This window comes from Agrilus planipennis, unplaced genomic scaffold, assembly GCF_000699045.2.
Source record: "Agrilus planipennis isolate EAB-ADULT unplaced genomic scaffold, Apla_2.0 scaffold31, whole genome shotgun sequence".
In the NCBI taxonomy this organism is placed as follows: Eukaryota; Metazoa; Arthropoda; class Insecta; order Coleoptera; family Buprestidae; genus Agrilus; species Agrilus planipennis.
In genome coordinates this window covers 1801038-1809494 of record NW_020439053.1, presented here as the reverse complement: position 1 = coordinate 1809494, position 8457 = coordinate 1801038, and the positions used below count along the sequence as shown (strand labels likewise).

At 34.0% G+C, this 8457-nt stretch overlaps 1 protein-coding gene across 1 annotated transcript in view; it reads left to right on the top strand.

Moving 5' to 3' along the window:
- The window catches only part of LOC108741127, a 266602-nt gene that overhangs the window by 56430 nt on the left and 201715 nt on the right, over positions 1-8457 (top strand). The window lies entirely within an intron of this gene.

Sequence of the window (8457 nt, the reverse complement as noted above, 5' to 3'; positions counted from 1 at the left end):
TGAGCAACTTTCATTCATCATTTTATATAATATTTAATCGGTGATATTAGCAAAACTTTTAACGGCAAAAATTTACCTATTTTGCATTTTACAAATAGAAAATACGATTGGAAAAGTATTTTAAATAAAACACAAAATGCTTTTCTCAAAAAAGTATTAAAATGCAAGATAAAAATAAGGTATTTTTAATTTTTTATTTGCATTTTAAATGCAAGTATTTCATATAAATCACATCTCTGTAAACTACCTGTTTACCGATTAGTAGTTTATTGGATATACTGCATATTTATTTTACTGTTTTAAAATGTAACTACATTCATCTGAAACGTTCCCGTTACGTCAGACCTTTTATCTGATGGGCTTAAATTGCAGTTAATCGAGTAATTTTGACAGCCATTTGAAAAACGATTACTTTTATGTCAGATGCGCTGGAAATTAAACCGCGGAGCGTCTGTTTCTACGGAGAAGAATTGTAATTTAAAACAATTAAAATGGAAGAGTAAAATCCCAGTACGACTGAAGTCATTAAACCACTCAACCCTGTAGCTCTTTTCTTCCCTCGGGAAAACTACCTACTCTGCAATCTCACTTTGTTCCTAAAAAGTTTGTAGTTTTATATTTGTCGAACGTTACCTATCTACAAAACAGATGTGCTCCTTTTCATACGAAATTTGTCTCGGCTCCAGATGAACATTAAATTGAATATTTTTAAAACCGTCTCTAGATTTATTTTGAAAATCTGATGATAAAAATATTAATGCAATTTTCTCTGTCTAAGGCTTTCGGATAACATTTTCTTAGAAAATTAAATCTAATCAAATCACTGGCGTCATATCTAAGTAACATATTTTAGGATTTTCTTAGAATGTAAAATGTCTATTTTGGTACTTTTGGTTATAAGTGAATTCAAAGAAACACAACAGAAAAACTAAAGAACGATTTCTATTAAAGTGCAATTATTGCATTAGGGATCAATATACGTACATTTTATGATGCACAAGTTATTAATATACTTGAACAACTTTTATTATATGGAAAAGACTAAAATTATATATAGTTGAACCTGGATAAGCGAAAACTGGATAAGTGAGAAAACTCTATAAGTGACAAAAATAGTCAGGTCCCGTCATTTTTAGTCCCAAAAATCTCTATGAGTGACAGTGTGAGTACCTTTTTTAGAGAGAGTCCTCAACATTTGGTTTCAGTTGATAACAATCATTGGAGAAAGTACGTTTGACGTTGTTCCCTCACAATGTTGAAGCGAAAAATTAAAGTAATTTCATTTTTGATAAAATTTATGAAATTGATATTCAAAATTGTAAAAAGGATACTCAGAAAAAATTAACTGATTTATAATAATATCGGGTTGTTCGGAAAGTCATTTCGTTTTAATTGTATTCTTTTGCACCCAACTTCACATTTAAGCCGTATAATTTTTATATGCTTTGAGAGCTCATATAGCAAGGCTTGTGTGTGAAAAATTCCAATTAATTCTACGCAGTAGTTTTTGGTTGGTGCCCTTTTAAATATGGAGAGCGATAAGCAGCACTTTCGACATATCTTACTGTTTTACTACAGAAAGGGTAAAAATGCTGTTCAAGCCAGAAAGAAATTGACTGATGTGTATGGAGAAGGTGTGTTGACAGTACGCCAGTGCCAGAACTGGTTCGCTAAATTTCAATCCGGCAAGATGGACCACGTTCGGGAAGGCCGGTTGAAGCTGATAAAGACGCGATAAAGGCATTAGTTGATGTGAACCGTGAACAACACGTGAGATCGGATTGAGGTTAAATTTATCAAATTCAACAGTTTATGACCACTTGAAAGGCCTGGGATTATCCTCGAAGCTCGATGTATGGGTTCCCCATGTTCTCACAGAGAGAAATCTGTGTCGCCGCTTTGACGTCTGCGATTCGCTTCTCAAACGTCACGAAAATGATCCGTTTTTGAAGCGCATCATCACTGGGGACGAAAAATGGGTTGTATACAACAACGTCAAACGCAAGAGGTCATGGAGCAAAAAAGATGAACCGGCTCAAACCATTTCCAAAGCCGATATTCACCAAAAAAAGGTGATGCTGTCTGTTTGGTGAGATTATAAAGCAATCGTTTTTTTTTTGAGCTTTTACCGGATAACACAACGATTAATTCGGAAGTCTACTGTCATCAGCTGGACAAACTGAATGATGCACTTCAACAGAAAAGGTCAGAACACGAAGACAACGCGAAATCTCACACAAGTTTGGTCACTCGCCAAAAGCTTTTACAGGTTGAATGGGATACAATGCTACACCCACCATATTCTCCAGACCTGGAACCATCGGATTATTATTATTTGTTCCTGTCACTCCAAAATTTTTTAGACGGTAAAACCTTCACCTCAAATGAGGAGGTCAAAAACCTCCTGGATCAGTTTTTTGCCAGCCAAGACCAAGAATTTTATGAGCGTGGAATTATGCTACTACCAGAAAGATGGCAGAAGGTGTTGGACCAGAACGGTCAATATATAATTTAATAAAGTATTTGTTTATTATACGAAAACTGTCTTTCATTTCCACAAAAAAAAAAACGAAATGACTTTCCGAACAACCCTATATAGGTACCTATCTATAGCCAAATGTGTATATACCTGTGTATTACCTATTTCTTAAGGCTCTAGTACTATGTTTATGTTTCATTTTTATTAACCTCTATAAATGAGAAAACTCTATGAGTGAGAAAATAAGCAGCGAGTACATTGTGAAACGTTTATGTCTCCGTCATTGCTGTTCGTTCATAGATGTTCGCGATAACGTTGCTGGAAGAAGCAAATGTGAACCCTGCCTTACTTACATTTGCCAGCGTTCTACTCGTTCGTGAGATTTCGATTGGTGTGTGAACATCATTATTTACATGTTTATTGTTATTTGAAATAGTCTGAAGGGTTATATCTGGTTACCAATTTTTGTTTTAATCTATTCGGGAAGATTGGTTAACTTTTCTCGAGAAATTATGAACAAGTTTTTATAAAAAATAGAAAACGTATTATTTAAATCAGCTGGTAGGTTCACAGCATCAAATCTACTTTTACTTAAATATAAATGACTCTATGGTCACCGTATGATTTTATTGGTATTAATTTTAAAGTCACTGGCTGCTAATAACTGATTTTCACTCAAATTTTCTCTCTGTGGTAGTAATAACACACAAAAGCTAAAGCTACTGAAAATTATTTTCAACATATCTATACCGTCGATAGGAAACGTTCGTTTGCATCGCTGGACATTCGAATAAAAATTTATTCATTGCAAATAGCTGGCTTCTCCTGACGAACGAATGGTAACGTTTTTTAGATGTATTTCCTACATTAGGAGAAAAGCGTCTCATTGCTGGTACTGTGTTGTCGTCACCTACCGAGATTGTAAGAATGATAGTTTTAAAATCATAGTTTGGAATGAACGGATGAATTTGATTCATTTAGTTTGCTGTAATTTATGGCTTTTGAATTTCTGTAGTTGTTGAGAAATACGTATTATATCATTATCATAAGGTCGTCAGTTCTAAAAGTGGTTGGGCACGCACCTCCGCTTCTTCCTATCCTAAGCTAATCTTTACATTTCTTCAAAACTAGTACACCCCACATGCTTAACTATTTACATTAACAGTAATCTAATCTTGGTCTACTTCTACCCCTCCTAACTTCCGTTTCTGCCTCTAATGTGTCTCTGACTAGACCCTCATGCCTAAGAAGGTGTACTACTAACCTATCTCGCCTATTTCTTGTTGACTTCCATGGAAGAAGAAAAGTCCTCTGTTCACCTATTATTTCTAATACCTCTCTATTTCTAATCTTCTCTATCATTCGCCGGTTGAGTATTTAAATCCCTTTTTGTCAGTATATGTATAATCCAGCTTTCGGTTAGTAATTTAATCTAAAAGTTAGTTCAATTATAATTTAACTAAAAGAAATAGCTGTTTACTTTTAATTTTATGTAGCTATTATTTGACTTCTTACTTATTTCAACAAAATTTTGTTATACGGATGAAGCGTAAATGAATATGGCGAAGTCGTTCCTTTTCTTTATTTTCCATTCTGGGCGATTTATGTGACAAACGAGTTTGAAAAGATTCCGGCGAAGGTAAAATGCTTTAACTGGGAACGCTTAATTAATTATCGTCTTATCGCCTCGTTAGTATGTCTCAGAAAGTAAATTTCAGTTACAAATTGCAAATGTTCTTAATACTCTAGTTCCTTTAAATCAAAGAGAATCGTTTGTAACTGTCGAAATTCAGGATGAAGGTAGTGTTTTGAGTAATGCCGAGATTTTTCATTAAAAGTTTAATGAGCTGGTACCTATGTATATAAGGTAATTCATAAAAAATATGCATCAATCAGAAAGTTACGCATTGGAAACTAAACTTGATATTCTTCAATTGATTTTTTGAGTTCTTGATGAATGAATAACTTTTACTATTTCAACATAAAATAGCATATTGTAATGTTTGTTGATTTAACAAAATTAAGACTCATAACGACAAAAACTATTTATTTACACTAATTATTAAAGAATTTAAAAACACTATTAAATTATTACTAAACTTAGGTTATGAATTATTCTATTTATTTACACTACTGTTGGTATATCACTATTCACTGCGCTATTTATTTCACTGCTACCACTGTCAATTTATTTCTAAATTCACTTCTGCAACGGTCAATTTATTTCTTCTCTCTCAGCGATCGTCTCTTTCTTTAAATATTCTTTTGTTTCCTTTCTGGAACCCTCTAGAAACTTCCGGATCGTTTAGTTTTTCTTTGAACTGTTTAACTGCTTTCCCAGAACGCAGGTACGACACACACATTTACAAATAGGTACGGCGCACATGAAGAGAGGTGCCCGCGGCTAGTCGGCGATCGATAAGCCGTCCACGCAAACGTGCGCCCGATCGCACATAAACGCACTCGTGTTCGCTACAATATGATTGATTAATTCATAAGTTTCTAACAGTTTTAAACTGCTTCTGTTTTCCTCTACTGATAGGTTGACAAGTGAAATTTACCCTGAAATTGTTCGGTGTCCATTACCGGTTAACGTTTATTGCCTTTTGTTTGCATACATTTACCAAGATTTTAATTCGGTTAATTACACCCCTTTCTTCCCATCTACTGTTGAACAACGTTTGCAAATTAGTAATTTAGTTATCGTATATTTGCCATCCGATCGTGCAAAGGTCAACTTCAATTTAACTGAAAATGTCTAAAGTGAGTTGCTAGCTTCTGGTTGCGTAGATAAAGAACTAATTCTGGAAAAAGACGTATTCTGTGTAAATTTATATATAAATGTTATTTGAATTAGCTTTTGTTGTTTTACTACCCTTTCCTTAATTTCCAGTACATAAAAAAATAATGTCTATAAAAATGAATAAATGGTAAAAACGAAGCCTAATATTTGACATATTTTTGGGAAAAAGCATTTATGGGCATAATAATTCCAACTTTATCTATTTAGTTAACCTGCCAGCAATCGGAGCATCAAACATACACAAGTCGTCCAGTTTAAAATTTCAAATCTCTGATTATGGATCTCTAGAATTCTAGATCATCGGGAAGTTGTTATGCTCGCGAATGGAGTTTGGAGCACAGCGTTGTACAGGTGCGAAATGTTAGAAATTTTCGAAATGTGGTGTTATAGGTGAACGATGAGGATACCGTGGACAGAGAAGGTTAAAAATGAAGAGCTATTAGAATGAATAGGAGAACAGCGCACTCTATGGAAGTCAATAAGAAATAGGCAAGATAGGTTAGTAGGACACTTTCTCAGGCATGAGGGTCTAGTCAGAGACACATTAGAGGCAGAAACAGAAGTTAAGAGGAGTAGAGGTAGACCTGGATTAGATTACTATTCGTAAATAGTTAAGGATGTGGGATGGAATAGTTTTATGGAAATGCGAAGATTAACTCAGGAAAGGAAAGAGTGGAGATGCGTGTCCAACCAGTCTTAGGACTGACGACCTTATAATGATGATGAACCATAACATATTAACATATTAAACGGCAATTAAAAGCAGTTTTCAATTGGATGATGATGATGACATCACGTTGATTTACAGTTGTTCCTAATTTCAAAAAGCTGTTTACCTGCCTTTAAAGCCCAGTGTGAAGTAATTCCTCGTGTAAACATCTATTTCCTACTTAGTAGTGCGTTGAGAAATGAACAGAATGGCAAAGTTGATAGTCCGGTTGCGGCGAACTTAAGGTTCTTTTCTCGCTTGTATGTCAAGAATTTTCAATTACATTCGTTTCCAGTTGTGTTGAGACGTTGTCAGGAATAAACCCTCAATTGAGTTACACGCTACACATATCGAACTCATTGTAGTTAAGTAGAGCGGAACATATCTTCTCGGTTCTTCTTGTACATTTAACGTGAGCAACAGTTTCCTTAATTTCGATTAAATGTTTTTAGAGATAGGCAAAGAGGATTTGTTTTTTTATTAACGAAATAAACCTAGGAGAAAACATTACATCCGTAAATAAATTGTGTCTGATAATTGGAGTCCGTCATCGATGATATAATTCATGAAGTATTTATCACATCAAGAATACACTTCATGATGATGGTCAAACAGTAACATCCACTTCTTTTTCCTAATTTTTAAGATATATGTAGTATGATCAAAGAAATGGAAGCTAAGCAAAAAAATCAACTTAATACCGTAGCTACGTTAAAGTATCAGGATTCCTTAAGGTCCTTCATGTCTCTAATTTTATTTTAGTTCCTTTAATCATCATCGTCATCATTACTATTATCATCATCACAGGGTCGACAGTCCTAAGACTGGTTGAACACGCACCTCCACTACAGTGGCGTAGCGTGAATTCCTTTCACTTGGAGAGAAGCCTAAATTTGCCGCCTTTCTTTTATTTATATTGGTCGGCTTGCAATGGAAACGTATACGAACAAGGTGTATTTTTAATGTAGCCCTTGAGGAGATAAGTAACATTTATGACTAGCCAAAATTGAAAATGTTTGAGCTTATTTATAAATAGCTTTCCTTACATCCATAAATAGATACATATACATGTTGGATACTATTTATATTTGATTGAAATCGAAGACTTAATCGATCAGTACAATAGCAAATAAGGGTGCGATCAGTGTACCCAATACAAAATAATAAATCAATATTTTTCAAGATATCTAGTTTTTGGATCCTTTCCAAAAACGTCCCTATGACTGGGAAGTTAATTAATTTCAGCAGTTGTCTAGAGTCGCTGTGAAGGTAATTATCTAGTCGCTTGTGTGCAAAAGAAATTTTGTGCTCTTTTCCATATCATACAAGATCTGTCAATTTCAACAAAATAGTTGGTTTCAATTCAAAATGTGTTAGTTTACTAAGAAACAAACATAAAATTAAGCATGTGTATTTGCATTTCATTAGATACATAGTTCAGAATAGCAAGAGGATTTTGAGGATTCATCTCAGTATGCAAAGATTTCGGTTCCTTAAATAGATTATACCGGATCTTCAGTATTTTTATTGTCGTAATATTTCCATACCTTTAATGAGTTTCAATAACTGAGGATTCTGCACCATTTTGTTGATGGTATTTATGAAATTTATCATAACATTATGTAGTGCTAAATATAAATAGAATATATAAAGTTTGTGATACTCATATTTCTACTTGTTGGTATGTTTTTCTGCGATTGTTACGATTTCAGCTTTTGTAATCCTAGGTATTCTACGACGTACATTTTTGTGATATGGTAGCTTTAACTATAATAGCGGTCATCGTCCATATCGTAACAGTAAACTATTAGGGTCTGACAGTTAGATACATGATACAAGACAGTTGCATTTCCCAGATTTTTATCAACACAAAAATCCTGGTATTTTTGTTAACCAAGACATTAATAGTACAAATTATTAATAACTTGTGCAAATACCAAAAAAATATCTAACATGACTATGCGGCTGACTTGTTTCTGTCTAAGAAGAAGAAAGCATTTGCCACCCCCATATTTACGCCACCTGGCACTCATGATCCTCTTTGACCCCTTCCTCCCCTCACACCCTACACCACTGCTCCATTCTTTCCTATCTTTATGTGGCGAAAGAATTTTTATTGTTTTTTTTTGTGTAAATATTTTGTACATATATTTTTCCTAATTTTATTTCTGTCATAATGTATAATATTTCTTCAATGTAGAGTACGACTTCTTATCTTTTGCATGCCTTTGTTTCCATTCTATTTCTATTCTATTGTCCCTAATCACCTTTACCTAGAAATCTAACTGCAACCGTTTCTGCATGCACCTTGTACTAATAGCTGGCTTTTCCCTTAATTACCTTACCTAAAATTCTATACTGTTCAACTTCTTCAATTCTTCGTATTTCTGTAAGCTCGTGTCTTCAACCCCTATTGCCAGTCTTTGTCTATCTTGAGTATTCTATCTCTTTTTACTAACATTTTCC